Below are 26,656 nucleotides of genomic sequence, written 5' to 3'. Positions count from 1 at the left end.
GTAGTTGCCTGGTTTTGTAGCAACCAGTTAAAAAGCTGATTGGTTTGTCAAGAGACATATATCAGACTCATATTGTGGGAATGTAACAAGCAGATTCCAGTTTCTATTAAGTGCATTTGTCAGTGCAAAGTGCCAGTTTAGTCAGTCCACCTGTTTCTCCATACATGTTGTAGTGGTGCAACCACGATACCGATGTGCCTGAGAATTTCTGTTGCAGTTTTGGGAATCCTGAGTTTGTTCACATCAGTCCAGTTTAGGACCACCAAACCCTAAAGGCTTTTCAAGTTGGGTTTTAGACCCTTTAAATTGACTTTCCAGACCTACACACGGATTAAGGTACATATTTCCCTGCTACAATCTAAGCTGTATCTGAGGCAAGAGAGGCTGAAGTGACTTGCCCAGTGCATTTTTTTCTAGCAAAAAAGGTGCAGGTACTGAAATGCTAAGCCAACCTTCAGTGGTGGGGTGATCACTGAGGGACCCACCCCACAATAGCCAGGCCCCCTGCAACCAGTCACCGAATCTATGAGAAGGCAGAATTGGTGTGTAGAGCCTGAGCTCTTTAAAACTTGGGGACCGTGCGTCAATTTTAGCAGACAATGGAAAAGGTTCCGGTACTCAGTACCCCCTCAAAAAAAGCCCTGGACTTGCCCAATGTCACAAATAATATTCCTGGGAGAAGCAGAATTTGAATTCCGACTTCACTGATTCTCAGCTTGCTACTCCACACTTCTGAGCTCTCTGTTGTTCTCTCAGCTAATGGGTCAGGTTTTTTTTTTTTGTTACATTTGTACCCTGCACTTTCCCACTCATGGCAGGCTCTATGCGGCGGGCAATGGAGGGTTACATGACTTGCCCAGAGTCACAAGGAGCTGCCTGTGCTGGGAATCGAACTCAGTTCCTCAGGACCAAAGTCCACCACCCTAACCACTAGGCCAGTCCTCCACTCCAGTTTTGTGAAAGCACCCTTATCTGATCTGTGTTCCCTTAGGCTTGTGGTCTTCTAAACATTTGGTGTCCTTGTTAAGATGTACAGCTCTTGCTCACAGCTGTTTTCATACTTTGTCCTAAAATACTGAAACAGTAGCTTCTCTAACCACATCTTCCTTATTTTTTTGTATTCTAATTCTCTGTTTCTGAGTCCCTTCATTCTCCCTCAAGTTCTACCCTGCCCCACCACTTTCCCAAATAATGCTACACTTTCCAAACGTGCTTAGCGCGCGCTAATCCCGCACTGAAAAATATTTGTTTCTATTTTGGCATGGGAAGTGTGTACATGGGTGGGGAGTAGGCATGCCTGCGCTGATCGTGTGTGATACCTGATTAGTATGGGAGTAGCTCTGGAGCCCATAGTGCCTCCAAAATAGGTGGCGGTAAGGGTTCCTACGGTAATGGCTATAAACTAATTGGGAAATTAGCGAGTGGCCATTAACCCCCCCCCCCCCCCCCAAAAAAAAAAAACAGCTATTTTACTGGCACACTAAAGGTGGCCGCAGCGCAGGCCACCTTTTAGTGCTCCTTAGTAAAAGGGCCTCATTGTGCTGCTGTCCAGGGCTATATTTATGTGTATTGTGGCCCCTAAGTAGTAACATTTAAGAGGCCCCCTTCCATTAACTAAGAAATAAATTTTAGATGTAATAGATAAATCCAGCCATGCTAGTGCCTGGTGTTTTGTATTCCCATTCCCAGCAGTGGTATACTACTACTACTACTTAACATTTCTAAAGCGCTACTAGGGTTACGCAGCACTGTTCAATTTAACATGGAAAGACAGTCCCTGCTCAAAGAGCTTACAATCTAAAAGACAAATGTACAGTTAATCTGATAGGTCAGACAGATAGGGGCAACCTATATGTTCGAAAGGTTAGGTTCCGAATGCAGCATTGAAGAGGTGAGCTTTAAGCAAGGATTTGAAGATGGGTAGGGAGGGGGCTTGGCGTAGGGATTCAGGAAGATTGTTCCAGGCATAGGGTGAGGCAAGGCAAAATGAGCGGAGCCTGGAGTTGGCAATGGTGGAGAAGGGTACTGAGAGGAGGGATTTGTCATGTGAGCGGAGGTTACGGGCAGGAACGTAGGGGGAGATGAGGGTAGAGAGGTAGTGAGGAGCAGCAGAGTGAGTGCATTTGTAAGTAAGGAGGAGAAGCTTGAATTGGATGCGGTATCTGATCGGAAGCCAGTGAAGCGACTTGAGGAGAGGGGTGATATGAGTATATGCTGGGTATACCCCAGGCAGTTACTGCTTCTTGCTTGTCTTGGGCCTTCCCCTTCTTATTCTTGTGCTGCAGAGGTACTGCACTATATTAAATGACAGCCTCACCAGTTGTCTTGTCGTTCATCTGCTAGGCCTTGCTACTGGTGCCCTTTCTGGAACCAGTCTGTTACTGGTCTGTCTTAATGATCTTGTCTCTGTACGAGCAAATCGCTCATAAGAACTTAAGAAATGCCATTCTGGTTCAGACCAAAGGTCCAGCACACCCGGTATGCTGTCTCCAATTCCCAATCTAGGTCACTAAGAAGATAAGAACAGATCCATTTCTTGCATTCCTTCCCAGCGATGAGCAGTAATATTCTGAGGTCCACTTGGCTAATGTTTATATGATCAGAAAATGAAAGCAGATAAATACCCTATAGCCTGTTCAGTCTGCCTACCAACTACTAACCTCTATTTTCTAGGAATTTGTCCAAGCCCCCTTTTTATTTAAAAATGTTAGATGTATTGACTGCATCCTCTGGCAACAAGATTCCAAAGCTTGATTGTGACACAGAGGTGTATGTTCAAAGCACTTAGACTTATAAACTTCCATAGGTTACTAAAAGGCATATTTTCAAAGCACTTAGCCTTCCAAAGTTCCATAGGTTTCTGTGGAACTTTGGAAGGCTAAGTGCATTGAAAATATGCCTCTGTAATTTTATAAGTCTAAGTGCTTTGAAAATGAGCCTCAAAGTATGTTTTCCAGTTTGTCTGCTACCTCTTAGTTTCATGGGGTGTCCCCTAGTCCCGGCACAGTCTGAAGGCATAAATAACCACTTGTAGTTTACTACTACCCTTCTCATGATTTTGTCCCACTACCAAGCCAAGTGCTCTCAGAACAACAAACCAACAGGTATAAGTGTTGCTTCTGGAGGAATTCTACAAAACGCAGAATTGGCATAGAATTTTGTACTTACCTGTACAGAATTTGGTGCAGGGAGCAGGTGGAGGCGGGATCAGCAGTGGCAAGCACAAGCCGGGAGGGGGAAGTCAGTAAACTTGGCTCCTGTGGGTGGAGACAAGGAGGCGGTGGTGTGGTTGTGGTGTCCACCTCTTGTTCTCATTCTTGCTTTTTCTCCTCAGGGGCATTGTTTTATTTTCTTTTGATGTTGCATGCTTGCCTTTTTATGATTAATTGATGCCGTACTGCAGACTTGCAGTGAGAGTAATTTCCAGTGCCTCCTATTCTTCCTTCGTCTTTTTATTTTTTTTTATTTGATTTATTCAGTATATCTAAGAAAATCTTGTTTTAGACAGAGTAGGATAGAACGTATAATACAGTAATGATATTAAGCATACCCAAAGCAATGAAAATAAAACAAATTTGAAATTATATAATGCTCAAAAACTGGAGTGAAAAGTTTAACAGAAGATAATCAGATTGCTTCCAAATATCTACTGGAAAGGTATTCCCCATCGCTAGACTAGCTGCAGAGAATGCCTGGTTCTGTGTTTAAGTGTACCTGTTTAAGAACAGGAGCCAAGAACACAAAGGTCAGGATATTTGTCCAGGACACTTGAAAGACCTTGAAACCTAAGGTAATATGTTCTTTGAGCAGATACCTTGATAGCGCTTACCTTGCAGGTCCGGAGCAGCAGGCAGGTCACAGCTTAGCAAATGTTGAGATTGTTAGGTTACACGGCCTCCACAATGCATGTCACTCCCATGGCTCACCTCCGTTTGAGAGGTGACCACCACCAAAAGTACTTTCCAGTTCAAATTCTTCAGATGTCGGGAATCAAGAGGCTCAAAAGCAGCTTTCCCAGTGGTCTTAGGCGACAGGGAATCTAGCGGATGTAATCCGAGTCCTTCCAGAGCTTGTTCAATCTCTCCTTTGGTGGACAATTCTTCCCAATTTGACTGTGGGACTCCCATTCCAAATTCCACTAACTCAAAAGGTGTTGACAATGGATGCATCCAGTTTTGGGATGGGGAGCTCATGTAGATGGGCTTCACATCCAGGAAGCATGGTCTGCCCAGAAGACAGATCTCCACATCAACCTTCTGGAACTAAGGGCTATTTGGAGCACCCTAAAAGCTTTAAGAGGTAGGCTACAGAACCAAATTGTTCTAATCCAAACTGACAATCTGGTTCCTATGTATTATGTGAACAAGCAGGGGGTATGGGATCTTACCCCTTGTGTCAGGAGACAGTAGAGATGTGGCAGTGGGCCCTCCTTCATGGGATGGTACTACAAGCAATGTACCTGGCTGGCAAGGACAGCCTGGTGGACAGACTGAGCAGGGTAATTCAACCTCACGAGTGGTGTTTTATCATGGGCATAGTCTGCAGGATCTTCCAAGAGTAGGGTACCCCCTCGGTGGATCTATTAATCACTCATCTTAATAATGTCCTTCAGTTCTGCTCCAGGCTTAGATCACATGACAGACTAGATTCTAATGCCTTTCTCCTTAATTGGGGGGGGGGGGGGGGGGGGAGGTCTTCTGTGTGCATATCCTCTGATACCTCTCATAGAGAAGACTTTGCTGAAACTCAGGCAAGATCGAAGAACAATGATCCTCTTTGCTTAATTCTGGCTGAGACAGATCTGGTTCCTTCTTCTGGAATTGTCCTCTGAGGAGCCATGAAGATTGGAGTGTTTTTTTGACCCTTATAATGCAGAACTAGGGGTCCCTTCTGCATTCCAACATCCAGTCCCTGGCCCTCACAACCTGAATGTTGAGAGCAGAGAATTTCAGTTATTGAATTTGCCTCAGGGTGTCTCCAAAATCTTGCTTGCTTCCAGGAAAGGTTCCATTAGGAGGTGGTGATCTTTTAAACGGAGAAGGTTTGTCATCTGGTGTAAGAGCAAGGTCCTAGATCTCTGTCTTGCCCTACATTAAAAACTGCCTGAATACCTCCTGCACCTGTCTGAATCTGGTTTAAAAATACAACTCTGTAAAGGTACATCTCAGTGCAATCAGTGCTTACCATTTTTGTGTAGGGGGAAGCCCACCTCATTACAGCCTTTAGTTGTTTGATGTTGTCAAATCTCCTACAGTATCATGGGTTCTCAAGGTCATTCTAACCCAGCTGATGGGAACTCTTCTTGAGCCACTTGATTCCTGCCATCTGAAGTATTTGACCTGGAAAGTACTTTTGGTGGTGGTCACTTCAGTTCATAGAGTCGGTGAGCTTCAGGCCCTAGTAGTTGATCCACCTTACATGAAGTTTCATCACAACAGAGTAGTTCTTCGCACACACCCTAAATTCCTTCCTAAGGTAGTGTCAGTATTCCATCTTAACCACTCATCTGTTCTGCCAGCATTTTTCCCAAAGACGTACGCTCATCGTGGCGAAAGTGTACTGCATTCTTTAGATTGCAATCAAGCCTTGGCTTTCTATCTGGAGCGGACTAAAGCTCATTGACAGTCCACCCAGTTTTTTGTTTCTTTTGACCCAAACAGGATGGGGGTAGCCATCGCCAAATGTACAATTTCCAATTGGCTAGCATATTGCATCTCTTTCACTTATGCCCAGGCTGAGGTGATTCTAGAAGGTCATGTCAAGGCTCATAGTGTCAGAGTCATGGCTATGTCAGTAGCCCACTTGAGGTCAGCCTCCATTGAGATTTGTAAAACTGCAACATGGTCTTCGGTCTACACTTTCACATCTTGCTACTGCCTTGAGCAGGATACCTGACGTGACAGCTGGTTTGGTCAGATAGTACTGTAGAATTTGTTTAGCATCTAGAATCCAACTCTACCCTCTTAGGCCCAGTTTCCTTTACTTCCAGGCTGCACCTCCACAACTAGTTTATATTGAGTACCAGGCCTCAATGTTTTGAGTCTCTATTGTCCTAGCATTGTTTTCAGTGAGCTTGGTTGCTAGGAATACCTAGATGTGAGAGTGCTGACGACCTGCTTGTCCTTGGAGAAAGCTACTACTACTACTAATCATTTCTAAAGTGCTACTAGATGTGTGCAGCGCTATACACATTATATGCAGGTATTTTCTCTGTCCTTAAAGGGCTCACAATCTAATTTTATATACGTGGGGCAATGAGGCGGGTTAAGTGGCTTGCCCGAGGTCACAAGGAGCTGTAGTGGGAATTGAACCCAGGAGTCTAAACCATCTTTAGTTTTAATATCTAATTTCAACTATTAAGTGAGAAAGCAAAGTTATTCACCTGTAGCAGATGTTCTCTGAGGACAGCAGGCTGAGTATTCTCACATACTTTCCCACCTCCTCTAGGAGTTGTATTCCTTCAGCTGTGTTTTTCTACTGAGGACCCTGTGCTCACTCATCAGGCGGGAAGGCACCCATGCATGTGCAGTGGGACACTGCTAGAAATTGTAATAGCTATATATGCTAGGCAGCGTCCACACTGGGCTTCATCAGATGATGTCGCCCAGATGTGAGAATTCTTGGCCTGCTGCCCTAGGAGAACAACTGCTACAGTTGAGTAACTTCGCTTTCTCACTTAATAGTTGAAGTTAGATATTAAAACTAAAGATGGTGTAGACTCCTGGAGCACACAGATTATACATTTATATAACATTTAAAAATCACTGCTTTTCAAAGAGAAACATTTTTCAGGAAGAAGGGACCCTCATATATTTTCCAGGTATGTTCAGTCACTGGTACACAGTGTCCATCAGAAGGCATACCCGGAGATGCTGAAGGACTACAAGAAGCAGGCTACTATGGATCAGTACCCTGGCTGTAGGACTTAGAGCCAGACATGGATCAGGGAGCAAGGAGCAGGACTCGGACATGGAGCAGAGAGCAGGCAAGACGAGCAAAGGTTCTAGGATCCTATCCCAGAGTTTGTGTTCCACCAGTAAAGGTGTGCCTCATCTGTTGTTCTTAACTGCTGCCTCTAGGTAGGGCACACCCTGTGCTGGATCAGTAGGGACTCCCTGGCAACCAGAGTATAAATATATTCTGCCCTGTTCTTTGCTATCCTGCAGCTTCCTGGCTTATGCCTTCCAGAGTTGCTAGTTCAAGCTCTATCAACACTGATATAGATAGATATATAGATAGATACACACACACACATACATACAACTGATGATTCGATATTTGTCTTACTACTTTCTGTTATAATCATACAGCCCATATCTAACCTCAGTGGGGAGGGGAGTTACACTAAGGGGTAAATTCTATAAGTAGCGCCTAAAAATTAGTGTCAATAATGTGACACGCTTAGCACAATTTTATAAAGAGTATGTGTCCTTTATAGAATTACTAGTTAAAAAAGGCCCGTTTCTGTTTGAAAGGAAACGGGCGCTAGCAATGTTTTTTTTTTTTTTTGGTAACTATAGAGTTGTTAGAAAAGTATTATAATGAGAAGGAATATTTGTTAAATTTGTAAATCATCTGTTGCTGTGTTCCGTCATGTGAAGCAACTGTCTTCCCAGGTGCAGTATATGTTTGAGAGTGTGTGTGTGTTACAGTGGGCATTGAAACAGAGTGTATGCCTGTGTGAGAGTGTGGGTGTGACAGTGAGACAGAGTGTGTGTGTGTGTTTGACAGAGTGTGTGTCACAGTGACACACAGAGAGTGAAAGACTGTGTGTGTGTGTGTATGTGTGCATGTCCCCCTCCTGTGTGAAGTGCAGTCCCCCCCTTTCTGTTAGAAGTTTTCCCCCCTTCCCTCCTGTGAGTGGCAATGTAAGGGTGCCCCCCCCCCCCCGTGTTTCGTTTTTGAATTCCTTTTCTTTCTTTTATCCAGCGATTGTGCTCTTTCTCATGCCCTCCATTCATCCATGTGCATCATTTTTCCTCTCCCCTTCTGTTCTCTCACCCCCTCTCCATGTGTTTGTCTGTCTCCCCTTCAAGTTCCATGGCCTCTCCCTTAAAGTTTCTGCCCCCTTAATTGTACCTGTTCGTTTACATTGCACTGCTGTCTGCAGGATCGGTGTCTGTGAACCTGGTCCAGCTTGCCCTATTGTTAGTGCTGCAGTATCAGGAGGGCAGTTCAGGGCGACGTGAACCTCGTCCAGAGAAGGCTGCAGTTTGTTTTATCTTCTTGCGCAGCCTGCTGAAGTCTTTTTGCTTTTTTTGACGTCCCCTGTTGAGGCGGCTGGAGGCTGTCTGTTGACCTTGTTTTTTTCGTTAGTGCGGGTCCGGAGGGCTACTGGAGGCTGTTTCTTTACCTTTTTTTTTTTTTTTTTTTTTTGTTAGTGTGGGTCCGGAGGGCGGCTGGAGGCTGTTTCTTCACCTTTTTTTGTTTGTTGGTGCGGGTCCGGACGGCGGTATTCTCCTCAGCTGGCTGGCAGTCTCGTGCGGTGCGAGCGTTGTGGATGGCGGTTGTTGATTTTGTTAGAGCATGGCAGGGTCGGGAGTGCTTCTCAAGCCTTTTTTTTTTCACCTTTTCTTTTTTTTTTGCACGTGCCAGCAGCCAGTTCCTGCGATCTGCTGGGTTTGGTGACGGTTTTTTTTTTTTGCGCATGCCAGCAGCCAGTTCCTGCGATCAGCTGGGTTTGCTGATGTCATTGAGTTCAATGCTGCCTCGCAGACTACCTCCGTGCTGAGGGAGCCACGGTCCCAAGCACTTTAGAACGTTGGAGGTGAGTTTTATTATATAGGATGGTTAGCACTAAGCTGCGCCTAACTGTAGGTACCTGCAATTAGGCCTGCTATAAGCAGGCTTAAATATTGGTGCTAACTTAGGTGCACTTTGGCTTGATTGTATATCAACGTGCATAATATCTTGGAATGCCCCCAGAATACCCCAAAATACGTCCCAGAATAGTTACATGCAATAGAATTTAGGCGCACTCTGTTATAGAATTGGATATACACATAAATTCTAAATATTGGCAGTTAGTGTTGATAGTTGGTTAAGTTCCAGTTATCGGTACTGTTTGGCTTGTTGATCAATTAAGTTGTGCGTGCAGTTTGGCTGTGTGGCCAAATTAGGGCACACAGCTTTGGATGTCATTTAGAGAATTTGGCCATAAGTGTGTAAATTAAGTCAGCATTAATACAGGCTTAAGTTCAACACAGGAACTTTTAAATGTAGCTCAACAGGTTTCAGGAAAAAAAATGCCAATAACGGATTTTTAGGTATTGTAAATATATATACCGCTATTGCTGGGTTATTGCACTGTATATGATATTATGTAACCAGAATCTAGGTGCTTCTAGTTGAAGCGCTTATTTAGTTTCTCCTGCTGGTACATGTCAGAAATGTCTCGGCCAATTAATAACTGCACCCCCAAGTTCCAAGACTATAAGGCAGGCAAGCAGAAGTTATGGCTTAATGTATCCAAAGCTGAAGAAACACATGGGTTCTTCCATGGCTCCAGAAGTAGTCAATTTGTATGTGGAAATTTTTGAACAGATTTATCTCAAGGACCATCAATTCAGGACTGAAGTGAAATTTTACAACCGTTATATTGACAATATTTTTCTGCTTTGGAGAGGAGATGCAGATAGACTGAGTTTTATATCTGGTTAAATATACTTAATCCCAGTCTACATTTCAAGATGCAGTACCATTCTGGATAGATCTCATATTTCGACATTTTTATCAGGAAGACCAAGTATAGATTTTTGACAACTGTGTATAAGAAGCCAATTGATAAGAACACATACCTAAATTTTACCAGTTTGGGTAACAGGAGTCTCAAATCCAATCTACCATACTCTCAATTTTTGAGATTACGCAGACTTTGCACCAGTTTAACAGAATTTGATGTGCAAGCCAATATTATGGCTACTTGTTTCAAGCAGAGAGGATATCCAGATAGGGCCAACAAAAAAAAAAAGGGGGCCAGAAGACAGAACAGTCTCTCTTGGTCCATAGACAGGCCAAATCTAAACCTGAAATCATTTGCTCCCTGCATTTTTCATGTTTGGCAAGAGATATCCAACAAGTTATTATGAAAAATAGGTATATTTTGGAGGCACATACTTGTTTTAAGCATAAGAAACCAGTAGTTGCGTATTCCCATAATAAAAATGTAAAAGGGAAATTGGTGGCCTCTGCACTACCCGAACCAGCGTATGGGAGGATGGTCTACCGTGAACATATTCTGTGTATAAACATTGTATGGTTTTGTCTGAGTTTAATTTACACATCCAACAACAGGCCACACGATAATGTTGAATCACTCCACTGACTAATTCCATAAGAGTGATAATATCTGATGATGTGCCCGTGCCGTTGAATGTACATTGGAAAGACAAAAAGGATGTTGAAGCTGCACATTATAGAACACAGAAGTTGTATTTCAAGGAACATATAGTCAGCTCCACTTGTTCACATTGGTATGCTCTCAACCACACAATTGATGATTTACGTTATTTTGTTATTAAAACTGTTCAGCTGAGATGGCGTGAGGGAGATACTACTACTACTTAACATTTCTAGAGTGCTACTAGGGTTACGCAGTGCTGTACAAAATAAAGGACGGTCCCTGCTCAAAGGAGCTTACAATCTAAAGAACGAAATGTCAAGTTGGGGCAGTGTAGATTTCCTGGGTAGAGGTGTAGAGGTTAGGTGCCGAAGGCGACATTGAAGAGGTGGGCTTTAAGCAGAGATTTGAAGATGGGCAGGGAGGGGGCCTGGCGTATGGGTTCGGGGAGTTTGTTCCACGCGTGGGGTGAGGCGAGGCAGAAAGGGCGGATATTGCTCAGAGATGAACAACTTCATATATATTTTTTTTAACTACACAGTTATTCCTGATGGTCTGAATTCAGAGCTAGATTTGCAACCTTTCCTTGATACCTTGGTTTAACGTAGGTGTACTTTTTAACCAGTTCAGCTCTCCCTTTTATCCCCTTCCCCCCCCCCCCCCCCTTTGGTTAATGGAATTTTCTATGTTTACTTCCCATGGTCTCGTGGACTGCCTAAAATTCAGTGGCAGGCTGCAGGTTGCCCCCCTCTGTTGTAGAGGCACTAAACACTGTGAGGGGCATATGCTAGTCTGTAATAGATCTGGGGGAACTGAACATACCTGCCAAGGCCTATGCTATCACTATTTATTCCCATCTGCATTGGGGTCCTGGGCTGGAAGAGAGCTGAAGCTGGGTGTGTTGAGAGGAGGAGACCTGGGATTAGAAGAGGGTTAAAGCTGGGGATTTGGATAGAAGAGGACTGTGCTAAAGTTGAGGAGCTGAAAGAATGTGGCTGATGCCAACAGATTCTGGGGAGTGAGAAGGAAGAGGAAGAAGCATGGAGCATATGCCGGGGAAGGTGAAGAGGGAGAGGTATAGGGATGGATGCTCTGCTACGGAGGATGAAAATCAAGATCACTAAGTACTGGAAAAGGTTGTAAGAGCAGGAAATGGAAAATCGGTAAGTAGGTGAAAGATGGAAAGAGCAAGGCTGAAGACTTGAGGGGAAGGAGGAGGAGGAATGAAATCTATAGGAAAAACAGACATGAGTGAAATGAAGAAAAATGATTAAAGGGAAGGATCAACATAAAAAAGAGAGAGATTGAAGAAACAGAAAATGGAAATGAGATCCCAAAGGACTTTAGAGAAAGCCAACCTGAAGTGTTGGGTAAAGAAAGAATTGGACTAACCCAGCTAGAAATATAAAATGATCACATTGCCATGGTAGAAAATACATATGTTGGCTTTGAAAATGTGTATTTCTTATATTGCTCAGTACAGTGTTCCACAGCTCTGTGTTTTGTTTTATTGGGGAGAGGGGGGGGGGAGGGGGTGGTCCAATTCATATTCTTTCCATATTTGTTTCTAATTTCTTATTCTTTTGTTATGTTATGCCAGTTCTTGTATTCAAACCTATACCTAATCAGTTCAAGGACAGATTACAGTAATGAAGTGCTGGAGCAGTCTATCCAGGAACTACAAATAGTTAAAACAAGCAAGTAACATATATTAAGCAGTGGATAAACCTGCCTTGCAGAATAAAACATCTTTTAAATGTTTTCTAAATTGAAGATGAGTACAAGAAGGATTCCAAGATGGCGCTCTGATCGGATGCACCTGAGTTGGCTCTTGAGGTAGCTCCGTTGATCAGCCTCTTCGCTACCGCTGTAGCCTCGTCTTTCTCGATGGGGAAAAGTTAAGGAACATCCCTCGGTTCCTGAAACATCTTTGGCGTGGCGGCAGACGACCCTGCGATTCTCGAAGCAACAACCGGGTCCTCGGGGAACCTCGACCCCTTCTGCAACTCTCTATGCGTCGGCGTCGATTGAGAGCGCTAACGGGGCTTCCCTGAGCCCTGTGGAGCGCATTGCTCCGCCTCAGCCTGGGAGGGAGTTGCTAACAGCCCAAGCAGTGACGGATACCGATGGGGTTCAACCTAATCTACTCGAGGGAAGGTCTGCAGCGACAGAGAATGGACTCCAACCAAGAGAGGCATTAATTCAATCAGCTCTACAGGTATTACCTCAAGACATTGTTTCTAGACTATCTCATGTTGAGGCTCAAACTCAATCCCTCCCTGGTGCTAGTGGCGTGGTTAGACCAGCAATTGTGACATTAGAGTCACTATGGGACATGGTTTATAACATTCAAACCTCTATGCAAACTACATTAAAAGAAAATACTGACAATATAAAAACTCTTTCTGAAGCTGCGCTACTCCAAGCGCAAGTGACTGCACAGCAATCCTCGAAACTGGAAAATGTGAATACTAAGTTGCAAGAAATGGGAACTTTAGAAACTGCATTGGTTAAGGATAATAATTTTCTGCACAAACGAATGGAGTATTTGGAGAATCAGGCTAGGAGACTTAACCTTAGGTTTCTTAACTTCCCTAAATCTCCTCTAATTCCACCTGTTGAAATGGTAAAAAAATATATGGTGGATATTCTTGGAATGGATAAGGACTCGTTACCCCCCATAACACGGGCCTATTACATCTGGAACCCAAAGGGGGGCGATGGAAACCCCCCAGTAGTGGGAGATGGAATGAATCTGACTTCATTCCTCGAGAGTTCACTGGAAATTATTACCCAGAGGTCTACTATGCTGGTCACTTTTGCCCTGGAGCCTGATCGCAATGCTACACTAAGACTTTCCTTAAGACATTTAGAAAATCTGTTTATGGGCTCAAAGATCCGTATTTTTCCAGATCTCTCAAAGCCTACACAAACTAGGCGCAGGGCTTTTTTGGAGCAGCGTCCTAGAGCGTTGGCATTGGGAATAAATTTTGTATTACGATTTCCTTGTACATGTAATTTACTGTTTGAGGGTAAACAGTTTCAGTTTGTAGACCCAAAACAGTTAAAAGAATTTCTTGACGCTAGAGTAGATATGAATGTTGTATGCCCTCCATAATTAGCAGGCTAGGGTCGTTAACCCGAGGTAGCAACCGTTAGATTATTTTCTTAAATACTTTATCTATGTTTCTGAATTCTTGGAATCTAATTTTCCTTAAATTGTGGACGAATAGGCCTTAAAGATTTTTTTTTCCTTATTTTATTATGGATTTCCTGATTGTAATGCCGATTGCATACTCACAGTTTGTAGTGAAATGTTGAAATATATTAATCAATAAATAAATAAAAAAAGATGAGTACAAGACCTAAAAAACAATGGAAACTGGTTCCATAAGTTAGTTAACTGATATTTAATAGACAATGTGAGATGTTTAATTGATTTTAAATTCTTATACATTGGAAATCTTAGGTGAAGAAGATTGTGAGTATTGTCTCTAGTAGAGGATACCAGATTCCGCATATAGTCAGGAATTTCTCCACTGAGAATTTTGAAGGTGGTAGTGCTTAATTTAAACTGAATTCTCTCAGCTACAGATAACCAATGAAGTTTGGAGTAATAAGATTGAAGTGACTCAAATCGAGATAATCCAAGAATCAATCTAATAGCAGAATTCTGAGCCAGTTGTACCAATTCCTAGGTCATGGTCTGTTTTCCATGTGTAACTGAGGTGAGGGATTCTTCTAATATGTAGAAATCTGTAGCAGTCTGGTGTACTGGTGTTGTAGAATATCTCTGGTGCTGATTTTTCAGATAGAGCTGGTGCAGTTTTGATTTCTTGGTCCTGGTGCTGAATATACCGGTAGTATGGTAAGCTGCTGTCAGCAGAATGTATGTTTAAATTTATTATTTCCTTCTAGTCTGCCCTTATCCAGAGCAGATTACAATAAAACAGCCATAAAAATAATCAACAACAACAAAAGAAAAAAAACAGGGTTTTGTATTCCAGCTCTGTTGTTATGTGAATATTTTTTTTTGTATGCTGAGTTGTAAAACGAAGTATCTTACTGCTGCTCTTTACCCATATGGGAATGTTCCATATGAATGATATTCAAAAGCAATTATTTAAATGCATAATCAGCATATATATGTCACGCTCAGCCGCCAGATCCGCACCACTCTTTCTCAGTCTCTTCCTTTCTTTACCAAGCACGCCCTTCACTTCCGAGTCCACAGTCTGCAATCAGGGTCTCCGGACAACAGGCAAATCACCAGAAGTGCTTTATTATCTCCTGAGTACATTTAATCTGCTTTAAGGCTTCACAGGCCTTTCCCTCTCCTCAGTGTAGCTCCACTTTTACACACAGTTCATTGGAGCCCTGCTTGCAATACAGTTCAGCTTGGGCCTGCTTTCCACACAGTTCACTTTGGCCCTGCTTTCAATATGGTTTTCCCCAGCACTGCTTCTAATCTAGTACTTAGTAGCACTGCTCACAATTCAGTTCCGTTAGCAATGTTTTCCTCCTCAATTCAGTTTTAACACTGCTTTCAAACACAGTTTAGTTTAGCATTGCCTTCAAACACAGTTCATCTTAGAAATGAAATTAAACAGTTCAATTCAATGGCAATATGGTCTAAGTCACTTTCTCACTCTTAGACCTAATGACCCACTTCCCTCATTTGTCAGCACAAAACCACCTGACATCCACCCACCGGGTCAATTCACCAAGGCTTCATTCACTCTCCAGTTCAGCTCATAACTCACTTTAAGAGCCCTCCACCAGCACTTCCATTTCCTCCTCATTCTCCCTTCCTTTCTCCTCCTCCAGTTCCATTCTCTCCTCCCCTTCCTCCCGGTCTAGGGGCTCCTCCCTTCCCCCATCTGATTCCATCTCCCAATCACACCCCGGCTCCTCCCTCCCTTGCATAGATTCTTCTCCCTTCACCTGATCTGTCTGCTGGTGCTGCACTGCCTTCTGGGGCTTGTAGTTTCTTAGCTCCTGGCTTCTCTGACGTTGCCCTGCCTTCTGGGCTTTGTAGTTCCTTGGTTCTGAATCTCTCTGGTGCTGCACTGCCTTCTGGGGCTTGTAGTTTCTTTGCTCTTCACAACATGTATATACAAAATATGAATAATATTGGGCTTTTTAAATTGCTAAACAGCTGGATATTTGTCCTTATATTTGTGATCAGAAAAAAAACCCCCATAAGGGATAGCAAACTTCAAAATATCCCCAAAAAGAGCATGTAATATGCAGTTTGCTAACAGGATGTGGGGAGCTATGAAAAATCTCATCATTTAAAGAAACGAGGCCTCAAAACTCAAAGAGCAATGGTCTGACCAAACTTGTCAGTCTGTCCCCAAAGGGATTCCCAGAGCTCTGGTTCCAGCTCCTGAAGAGGCGGGTTTGTGAAACAAGTGACCGTTGCCGGGGTTTTGGACAGCTGGAATTCATTTTCTGCAGCTCTTGAAGAGAGTTCCTTTATGCACTGGAATAGTAGCAATTTGAGGAGCTGTTTTGGGGAAAGGATACCTCTTCAATTAAGCTAAGTACTTGTGGGACTGTATTTTGATATGTCAGGAACTACCAGTGGTGGGGGGTTTGATGTAGATATTTTTGTTTTTTTTTGATGACTAAAACAGACTGTGTGGGTTTTGGCTATTTTTTTTTTTTTTTTTTTTTTTTTTTTTAGTTAGTAACTATTTTCTCCATTTCTGGAGATTTTTTTTTTTTTTTTTCTGGAGATAATTTAGTGAGGCCAATGATAATATCTGGGAATCCCTTTGGGGATAAACTGACAACGTTTGGTCAGATCATTGCTCTTTGAGTTTTGAGGCCTCATTTGTTTAAATTGTTAGATTTTGCATAGCTTCCCAGAGTCTGGGTTAGCTATCCTGTTAGCAGAGACAGCTCGTTTACGCTGCACTTTTTAGTTGTTGAAAAAGGTCTTTCTCAAGACCATATAGTGTGGCTGTGCCGCATGAACTTTATCTTACCACAACATCACTTTGTATTCGTTTACACCGGAGTCTGTAACGCCTCTCCGGTACTATGTAAGCCACATTGAGCCTACAAATAGGTGGGAAAATGTGGGATATAAATGTAACACAAATAAATCCTCATTTGCTTTTAAGAATGACCATTTACTCTTTGATGCTTTTACATATACTATAGTAGAGGAGTGTGGTAGCCGTGTTAGTCCACTCTTAAGGTTATCAATAGAAATCAAACAAAATAAAACATGGAAAAGAAACTAAGATGATACCTTTTTTTATTGGACATAACTTAATACATTTCTTGATTAGCTTTCGAAGGTTGCCCTTCTTCCTCAGATCGGAAATAAGCAAATGTGCTAGCTGACAGTGTATATAAGTGAAAACATTCAAGCATTACTATGACAGTCTGACAGGGTAAGACCTTTGAAGTCAGAATGATTGAATATTTTAACACCCAACAGAAAGGACTTAACAAGGATCTGGGGTTCCTAGCCCATTATAAACCATAAAGCTGTATGTCTCTGTTGATCACCCTCCCCTCACCTATCCACACCCACCCTGTTAGAATATCAATGATATGCTTTGATGTCCCCATGCATACTTCCTACCCACCCCCCTCCTCCCACCCTGTCAGACTGTCATAGTAATGCTTGAATGTTTTCACTTATATACACTGTCAGCTAGCACATTTGCTTATTTCCGATCTGAGGAAGAAGGGCAACCTTCGAAAGCTAATCAAGAAATGTATTAAGTTATGTCCAATAAAAAAGGTATCATCTTATTTTCTTTTCCATGTTTTATTTTGTTTGATTTCTATTGATAACATATACTATATGAAGACTCCTGAAGCAGGCTAACTCCTGAAACATAGTGCTGTGTTGAGTCTTCACCAATAAACTCTTTACCATCATTAGAAGTCTCCTAATTTGTTCCTGGTCAGCCTGGTCTATTTCCCCACTTCCTTTGTTTCTCTTCTAGCTATCCTGTTAGCCACCTGCATGTTTCATGCTCTTTTTGCCTTGTATTTGTGAGCCATGTTACGGGCAGAGCAAGGCAGGCCAGAAAACTATCCAATAGCCACAATAGTCAGTGCAGCGACTGCAGTCGTAGAACTATCTGTATATTCAGCACCACTACTTATACAAAGAGGCACTCAATATACAGATTGTTTAAACAGCGTTGCTGGTGTTTTAACTTAAGCCAGTGACCATGCCAGCTGAACATGTACCCTGTTTGCACAGCTTATACTTCTACTTTGGAAGGCAGTGTTGAGCTTTTGCCAGCAAAGCATTTGTTATTGTGAACTAAAAGTTGGAATTTTTGACTCCTCTGTCCACAGATTATGATTCCAGGAGTCTTGTGTATTGTCAAGAAATCTTTAGCAAAACCGAGGAAGACCGCAGTGGCTTTTTTTCTAGCGATCTTTCTGTGAAAACCATTTTCCCATTTGTTTTATTTTTGTTTTCCTGATAGCTGATGCATGAACCTTCATATCAGCCAGTGAGAGCTTTGCAGATCTTTAGATGTTAATCTCTGGGTCCTTGTGATTTTGTGGGTAATTTTCCAATGTGTTTTTTTTGTTATTTTGTCAGGATGACAACTCCTAATTTAGAGGCACTGTAGTCTTCCTCTTTTTACATTTGTAGATTGTCTTGACAGTGGACGGACCCCAAATGTTTAGAAATGGTATTTGTAACGGTTCAGACAAATGAGTATCAACTGGGGTTTTTTTTTTCATGTGTCCTCCAATATTTTATTTTGATTGTGGCATGGTGAGTTCTTGTTAATTCTTTTACGGTGATGCCTACACTCCAACCCCTTTGGACCTTTATATAGAATGAGATATCTAAACTCAGTCATTCAGGTTTTCTCCTCAGGAAAGTTTACTCGCATGCTTATTTTCGAAAGAGAAGGGCGCCCATCTTTCGACACAAATCGGGAGATGGGCATCCTCTCAGGGTCGCCCAAATCGGCATAATCGAAAGCCGATTTTGGGCGTCCCCAACTGCTTTCTGTTGTGGGGATGACCAAAGTTCCCGGGACTGGGGCATGCCTAACAGATGGGTGTCCTCGAGCGATAATGGAAAAAAGAAGGGCGTCCCTGATGAGTACTTGGCCAACTTTACTTGGTCCATTTTTTCTTATGACCAAGCAGGGGCGTAGCCAGACACTCCATTTTGGGTGGGCCTGGGCCCAAGGTGGGTGGGCAGAAGAACCTCGCCCCGTCCCACAGGTGATTTGGTCTCTCCTTCTCTCGCCTGCACGCCATATGGTCTCTCAAACATCCCCCCTCTCCCGTATACCTTTTAAATAGCAGGTTTTCACCAGCAGCGAGCAGCAACTAATACACACTGCTCGTGTTGGTCCCACACCCTTCCCTCTGATGCAACTTCCTGTTTCTGCCTAGGCAGAAATACATCAGAGGGAAGGCTGTGGGGCCGGTGCAAGCAGTATGTATGTCACTGCAGGCGAAGATCTGCTACTTACAAGGTATGCAGGAGGGATACTTGTTGGGAGTTTTCAGCTGGGTGGGCTTGGGGATTCCTGCCAGCCACATCATAGGTATGCTGCTACTGGGTGGGCCCAAGCCCACCCTTGGCTACGCCACTGTGACCAAGCCTCAAAAAGGTGCCCAAACTGACCAGATGACCACTGGAGGGAATCGGGCATGACCTCCCCTGACTCCCCCAGTGGTGACTAACCCCCTCCCACCCTGAAAAAAACAACTTTTAAAAACTTTTTTTTGCCAGTCTCAAATATCATACTCAGGTCTATGGCAGCAGTGTGCAGGTCCCTGTCTTCAGAGGCATAGCGAAGGCGTGGATGTCCTGAACTGCCCCCCCCCCCCCCCACACACACAGGGATGGCCAGATTTCAAGGGAGTGGAGGAGTGGCCTAGTGGTTAGAGCACTGGTCTTGCAATCCAGAGGTGGCCGATTCAAATCCCACTGCTGCTACTTGTGATCCAAAATCCAAATAAATAAATAAAGGGGGTGTCGGAGGCATAGCAAAGGCATGGACGTCCTTCTCACAGAAACATCTACATTTTGGATGTCCTCAACTGCTCGTTGCAGGGACGGAGGCATAGCGAAGGCGCCTAACACTTGGATGTTCTTCACCGGACGAGCACTTTAGACGTTTTCACCTGGACTTGTGTTTTTTTTTTTTTTAAGGTTGTAGACGGCTATTATACAGCAGCCACGCATAACGCTTGGCTGCTCTGCACTGGCTTCCCCTCCTTAGGAAGGAAATCGTGTGCAAATGAGCTAACAGCGAGCAGCTCATTTGCATATGATTTCCTTCATGCATGCCCGTTCCTTTCCAAATCACTAAGGGATCGGTAAGGGAAGGGCTTTTTCCGTTCAGTTAGTGCATCAGTTAGTCCACTGCAGTGCCTTCTAGGGTGCCCGGCTGGTGTCCTGGCATGTCAGGGGGACCAGTGCAGTACGAATGTTGGCCCCTCCCATGACCAAATGAGTTGGATTTGGTTGTTTTTGAGATGGGCATCCTCGGTTTCCATTATCGCCGAAAACCGGGAACGACCATCTCTAAGGTTGACCTAAATGTTGAGATTTGGGTGTCCCCGACGTATTATCGAAACGAAAGATGGGGACACCCATCTTGTTTTGATAATACGGGTTTCCCCGCCCCTTTACGGAGCTGTCCTGTGAGGACGGCCCCAGGAAAACTTGGTCGCCCAGTTCGATTATGCCCCTCTTGGTGTCCCATTTTTTATGTAAACCCCAGCGTTCGTTTCCATTGTAATATGTATGCCTACGCTACCCTCAGTGTTCTGTGTACGATATTGTAAAAACGTACATACAGTAGGTCGTCTTCTTTTTGTGTGTGTGCAGAATTCCATCATAAAACCTGCCCCCTCCCTCCGACTTCTCCCAGCAAAACCTTCCTAGTTTTGTGTCCCCAATCTCTTTGGTCCCTCCTAAGTTTTTCTTCCCCTACCCTTCATGGCAAAGGAGAAAAAGTTGCTGTACATGAGGCCATGGCTGCATAGGCGGTCGGTGGTCCAACTGTTTGGGGAGACTAAAGGGGGCGGGGTTAGGGTGGGGCCAGGGGTGGAGCTTAAATCCATAATTGTCTGATAACACACAGAAAAAAATAAATAAAAAAAGTCACAATACCTTTTATTAAATTTAGATATTAGATATGTATCATATGTCAAAGAATAAAGTGGTTGCTCAAAGCATATTCTAAGCACAATCGCTCAACTGCAAAACACTATGCACAACTTTGTGCAAAAACACACTCAGAACCTTACTGTACCATAAATATTACACTAGGCAGAAGCTAATACACCAATATACCACCCATATGGAAAATGCAGACCGTCAACAATATGAAACAAGGGATCATATCACAATTCTCATGTAGAGCCACAAAACACTCTAATTCATGTTTAATGTGGGATAAAATGCCATAAATAAGAAAATAAATATAAACTTTTAATGTTGAGCACCTGATTCTCAAAGTGGACATATTCCAAACACTATAATGAAAATGATCTTTTCTACCTTTATTGTCTGGTTGTCCGATTCTGCTGCTATCTGTTCTCAGTGCAGGTCAGGAAGTCATCCTCGTTAAATATCTCCCTGGCAACCCAGGACACCTCCAGCCAACCCCCCCCCCCTTCCCCGCTCTCCCAGCAGTAAGGTAAACAAACCATAAACCAATTTCTACAATTGGTTACACAAGGCTAGAGGGCTTTCACTGCAGCTCCTGCTGTGAGGATGAAGGTAAATCAACAATTTAAACCTCTCGGAGCACAGCAGGGGAGGCTTAGCCTGTCCAAGCCTCTTATACCGGGGCGCCTATGCATGGCTGCCTCTGCTGCAGGGAGTTGCTGCTAATTTGAGCTCTGCTGCTGAATGATGTCCCATGCAATTCAGATCAGCAGTCAAACTCAGGGCAGCTACTACTCCTACTACTTGACATTTCTAGAGCGCTACTAGGGTTTCGCAGCGCTGTACAGTTTAACAAAAAGGACAGTCCCTGCTCAAAAGAGGTTACAGTCTAAAGGACGAAATGACAAGTTGGTGCAGTCTAGATTAGGTGCCAAAGGCGACATTGAAGAGGTGGGCTTTGAGCAAGGATTTGAAGATGGGCAGGGAGGGGGCCTGGCGTATGGGCTCAGGGAGTTTATTCCAAGCATGGGGTGAGGTGAGGCAGAAAGGGCGGAGCCTGGAGTTGGCGGTGGTGGAGAAGGGTACTGAAAGGAGGGCTTTGTCTTGAGAGCGGAGGTTACGGGTAGGAACGTAAGGGGAGATGAGGCTAGAGAGGTAAATAGGGGCTGCAGATCGAGTGCATTTGTAGGTTAGTAAGAGAAGCTTGAACTGTATGCGGTACCTGATCGGAAGCCAGTGAAGTGATTTGAGGAGAGGGGTGATGTGAGTATATCGGTCCAGGCGGAAGATAAGATGTGCAGCAGAGTTCTGAACGGACTGAAGGGGGGATAGGTGGCAAAGTGGGAGGCCAGTGAGGAGTAGGTTGCAGTAATCAAGGCGAGAGGTAATGAGTGAGTGGATGAGAGTTCGGGTGGTGTGCTCAGAGAGGAAAGGGCAAATTTTGCTAATGTTGTAGAGGAAGAAGCGACTACCTGAGGGAAATTGACAGGGCCAGCTGTGCAGTCAGCTACTTATGGTGGCCTTTTGCCTTGATAAGGACAAGGGTTTGGCATTTTTTAAGCTGTAGCAGCCACTTGTTTCCTAGTCCCCTTGTTGATTTCCCCCAGGAGTAATTGTTCTGGAAGGGTGGTGGCCTTTGGGGCAGGAAAGAACCCCATTCTTTCCTGTCCGCTGCTGCTTCTTGAAAATGGCTGCCGGACTTTCGCAGAAGTCTTGGCCCCTAGACCATCAGGCCGGTAAGGTTGACCCTGGGAGGGGAGTAGATATGCTGCACATGGATGGGAGGGAGAAAAGGGGACAAGCTGCACATGGATAGAAGGAAAGGGAGAGAAGAGGAAGGCAAACTGTACATGGAGGGAATGAGGGGGGGTGGAGAGGAGAGGGAAAGGGGGACATGCTACTCATGGATGTATCCTTTTTTGAAATGTACACATTTTTCTAATTTTGTATCTAGTAGAGTACAGAAGAAAATGCATTTGTTTTGTTTTTTTTTTTAAACCAGTATTTTCACCACTTATACAATCCTGGCTTTCTTGGAGGACAAGCTGACTGTGTGACAGGGGGTGGGGAGGCATTTTATTTATTTTTTGTCTTATAGTAACCCAAATCTTGTTGCAGTTTTTAATTATTAAAATCTGATGGGGCTGGGTTTTTTTTTAAAGGCTGTTTGCATAGGATACATAATACGCTTGCCTTAGGCCTATCCATATCTTACTGTTTACAAACTGAAAGGAAAATACGTCTTAGATACAAACACACACATCTCACATAACAATTACACCACCCTTTCTTTCAAACATCAACAATAGAGACCCTGGGCATGTGTATTCATGCGAACGGTACTTAACAAAATTTCTCTCCTGATCAAACAACTTCTTTTTGAGCTGTAACAAATGAGCCTAATAAAACGCCAATGTATCTTGCATCACGCTGACTGCACTCCGCTCCTTTCTGCAGCCCCGGATCGGTACCTTGCTGCTTGGTCCGGCGCGTATCCGCATTCACCTGCCCTTTTGTACCCCACTAACTAATAATTAGGCCCAGGCAAAGAGTAATAGTCACATTGCACATCCAGCCCTGAACGGGCCTAAACCGCTTTAAGCGTAAACACGCAGCAGGCACTAGCGCTTCTCCCCTCCCCCTCACTTTCGCTTCGGCTGCGGAGGCGCAGCAGACTTTGACGGCCGCGCCCTCTACCCTTGGGGAAGTTGACGCCAAAGAGTGCCTGCTACGACACGCTTGTGACTTTTACGCTCGTGTGTAAGAGACCACAGCCGGCTTTTGCACCATCGTGTGAGTATTTCTTTTTAACTTGGGATTCCCTCCCTTTTTGTCGCCCCCTGTGGCTTCGCTCGCACGGAGGTTTCAGACGTTTATTTATTCGTTCGTTCTTACCTCCCACAATTATCGAAGAACAAGTTTCGGTTCAGTTAGTTGTCGGTTCGGTTACACATTTATGGGACAGGTAAGATCGGAGTTCCAACTTTTAGAAGGTTAATGGGGGTACTGAGTTGAATACAGACTTCCCTGGGGTTTATTTATTTACATTTGTACCCCCACGCTTTCCCACTCATGGCAGGCTCAATGCGGCTTACATGGGGCAAAGGAGGGTTAAGTGACTTGCCCAGCGTCACAAGGAGCTGCCTGTGCCTGAAGTGGGAATCGAACTCAGTTCTTCAGGACCAAAGTCCACCACCCTAACCACTAGGCCACTCCTCCTCCACTGTTGCTACTATTTGAGATTCTACATGGAATGTTGCTATTCCACTAGCAACATTCCATGTAGAAGTCGGCCCTTGCAGATCACCAGTGTGGCCACGCAGGCTTCTGTGAGTCTGACGTCCTGCACGTCAGACTCGCAGAATTAGAAGCCTGCGCAGCCTTCTACATGGAATGTTGCTAGTGGAATAATCTCCAATAGTATCTCTTTTATTTTTGTTACATTTGTACCCTGCGCTTTCCCACTCATGGCAGGCTCAATGCAGCTTACATGGGGCAATGGAGGGTTAAGTGACTTGCCCAGAGTCACAAGGAGCTGCCTGTGCCTGAAGTGGGAATTGAACTCAGGACCAAAGTCCACCACCCTAACCACTAGGCCACTCCTCCACTAGTGGGTTTTGCTGAAAGAACCCACTAGACAAACAGTCTGGTTTTTCAGGATATCTACAATGAATATGCATGAGATTATTTGCATTCAGTAGAGGCAGTGCATGCCAATCTTATCTCATGCATATTCATTGCGGATCCGTGAAAACCAGACTGCTGTTGAGAAACCTTGCACTCTTGATAAACTCAGAACTGATACATATGTCTTTAGCTGTCTCAGCTGGTGCTACGAGTTTTATTTAGGCACTAGTAAATGAGGCCCGTTTCTGACACAAATGAAACGGGTGCTAGCAAGGTTTTTGTCGGAGTGTGTATGTTTGAGAGTGACTGTGTGTGAGAGAGAGAGTGTGAATGTGTTTGTGACAGAGTGAGACTGCTGGGTGCGAGTGTGTCTCCTCTCTCCCCTGCTCCCCCTGCAGCCACCCAGCGATTATCCTTTTTTCTTGCCCCCCCCCCATATCCACCCAGGGATGCGCTTCTCTCCCCTGCCCCCCTCCAGCCACCCAGCGATTGTCCTCTGTCCCCTGCTCCCCCTCCAGCCACCCAGCGATTGTCCTCCGTCCCCTGCCCCCCTCCAGCCACCCAGCAATTCTCCGTTTTCCCTTGCCCCCACCGATGCTCTTTTCTCCCTGGGCTGTGCCCCCCCCTTCCAGGCACCCGGCGAATCTCCTGTCTCCCCTGCCCCATCGATTCGCTGCTGTGCACCCGCCCTCCCACCTGTGGTTGGTCAGCTGTTGCGTGTGACGTGAGTAGGGTGAGCGATGCGATTCGGTGAGTGTCATTGCTCCGCCTTCGATGTCAGCACGTTGTGACGCGAGGGCGGGGCAGACACTCATGGGCAAACAGCGATCTACACAACTACACACTACTTCCGGCTTCATTAGAACGTTGGAGGTGCGTTTTATATAGAGAGATTCTTCTCTTGAGCGATTTGCTAGCCAGTCAAGACAGAATTATTGGGCTTAGCAACAAAATGAAAGACGAAATGGAGTTAGGAACAGTCTATACCTTTTTGCCACATTTTCTTAGTCTCTACTAACCTTTCCATTATATCACTCATTACACTACACTATAGAAACGAACTGACACCAGAACGTTTATAAGATATACCATAAACCCTCTTTTGTAACATTTATTTATTTTGATTTTGCTCACACGTTTTTCAGTAGTAGGTCAAGGTGAGTTACATTCAGGTACATTGGATATTTCTTTGTCCCACTATGAAAACCATTTACCACTAGTATCTGATATCTATCATTTTAAATGGTTTTTAATCCACTCAGTGACCATGGAGCCCACCCCTGTTTGTTCGGTTTAGATATAAGCTCCCCTATATGGGACTGTGTCAACAGCTTTGCTAAAGTCCATGTAACCCACATCCTGTGGATGACCTGATCTACTTTTTTGAATGAAATCCTTCTCTGATAAAGTCATTCTGTTCTGGAGTCTGTTAATCCACTGTATATTCAATATACTTAACCTTTCTTTCATTTTTCAGTCTCCATTCATTTATCCACTACACAAATCAGACTAACTGGCCTGTAATTACCAATTTTATTGAGAGACAAATTTATTTTTACCAGTTCTCCAGAACCACTCCTGTATCTAACAATCGATGAAAACAAACTCTCTGAGCTCCCTTAATATCCCTGATCCATCCCAGTTTACCCACTTTCAATTTCGCCAGCTCTGTGCTAGACCTCTCTTCTGTAAACAGAGTATCATCTCCTGCAGTACCATTAGTAGTGTAGCCATAAATGTTTCAGTCCCACATAGAGTTGCCAGCTCACCCATTATTAACCCAAAAGTGCCAGTCAAATTGCAATTATGCTTCACTAAATGAAGCCATAGTTCTTATCTCTCTAAGAAAAAAAGATCTAGTATGTCCGGAGACTGTAATCTATAATTATGTGCACAACACCCTTGGCAGACCCATGGCCATTCCCCTTTCGAGTTATGAGTTAGTAGAGTTACTTGCAGAATTCTACATCAATTCTCCCAGCATTCAGTACTCTCATCCAGCAAATTAGGTGTCAGCAAACTATAGTGATTCTTCATTATTTAAATTTTTATATATAAAGGGATCCTCAGATGTTACAGCACAGCTGCTGCATTTTGACCATTCTCTTGTGCAGCACTGCGTAGTCATCGTTGATCCCAAATTTTAATTGATCATTTTCATTTCAAATATTCAAAAGCCACTTAGCTTAGAAAAAAACTGGAGCCTCTGCCAACATGGCCAGGTTTCGAAATCTTCAGGGTAGAGGTCCAAAATAGCACAAACAGTCTCTCACACAGATTTCAAAACCTGGCCATGTCTGCAGAGGCTCCATTCTTTCCAGTACAGGGTCATGTTTACTTTGAAGCAGTCAGACTAGGGGATTTCTGACCATCTGTGGTTGTGGATAGAGACGTTCTGGTCTGTTAAGAATCTGTACGCTATGAGGTCTAGTGCATGGCCTTTTTTGTGGGTTGAGTTCACTGGTGGCCATTGGAATTCCCATATTTGAAGAATTTAGTTGCATTCTCTGGTTACCTCTGTGCTCTGATCTTCTTCTAGGTGTAAGTTGATGTCTCCT

The 26,656-nt window shown here is 44.0% G+C and overlaps 1 protein-coding gene across 4 annotated transcripts in view; it reads left to right on the top strand.

Moving 5' to 3' along the window:
* The window catches only part of XIAP (X-linked inhibitor of apoptosis), a 77,246-nt gene that overhangs the window by 7,446 nt on the left and 43,144 nt on the right, over positions 1-26,656 (top strand). Inside the window, exon 1 of one of the 4 annotated variants that reach the window (XM_030210151.1) lies at positions 23,160-23,264. The exons of 2 other annotated variants lie outside the window; for them this stretch is intronic. The gene's annotated coding sequence lies outside the window, so the exon portion shown is untranslated. Of the gene's footprint in view, positions 1-23,159; positions 23,265-23,371; positions 23,437-26,656 lie in introns of those variants that run through there. One more of the 4 variants, XM_030210152.1, reaches the window with a different exon arrangement.

This window comes from Microcaecilia unicolor, chromosome 7 (genome assembly GCF_901765095.1).
Source record: "Microcaecilia unicolor chromosome 7, aMicUni1.1, whole genome shotgun sequence".
In the NCBI taxonomy this organism is placed as follows: Eukaryota; Metazoa; Chordata; class Amphibia; order Gymnophiona; family Siphonopidae; genus Microcaecilia; species Microcaecilia unicolor.
The sequence above is the reverse complement of the archived record's forward strand: the minus strand, read 5'-3'. Positions and strand labels throughout refer to the sequence as shown.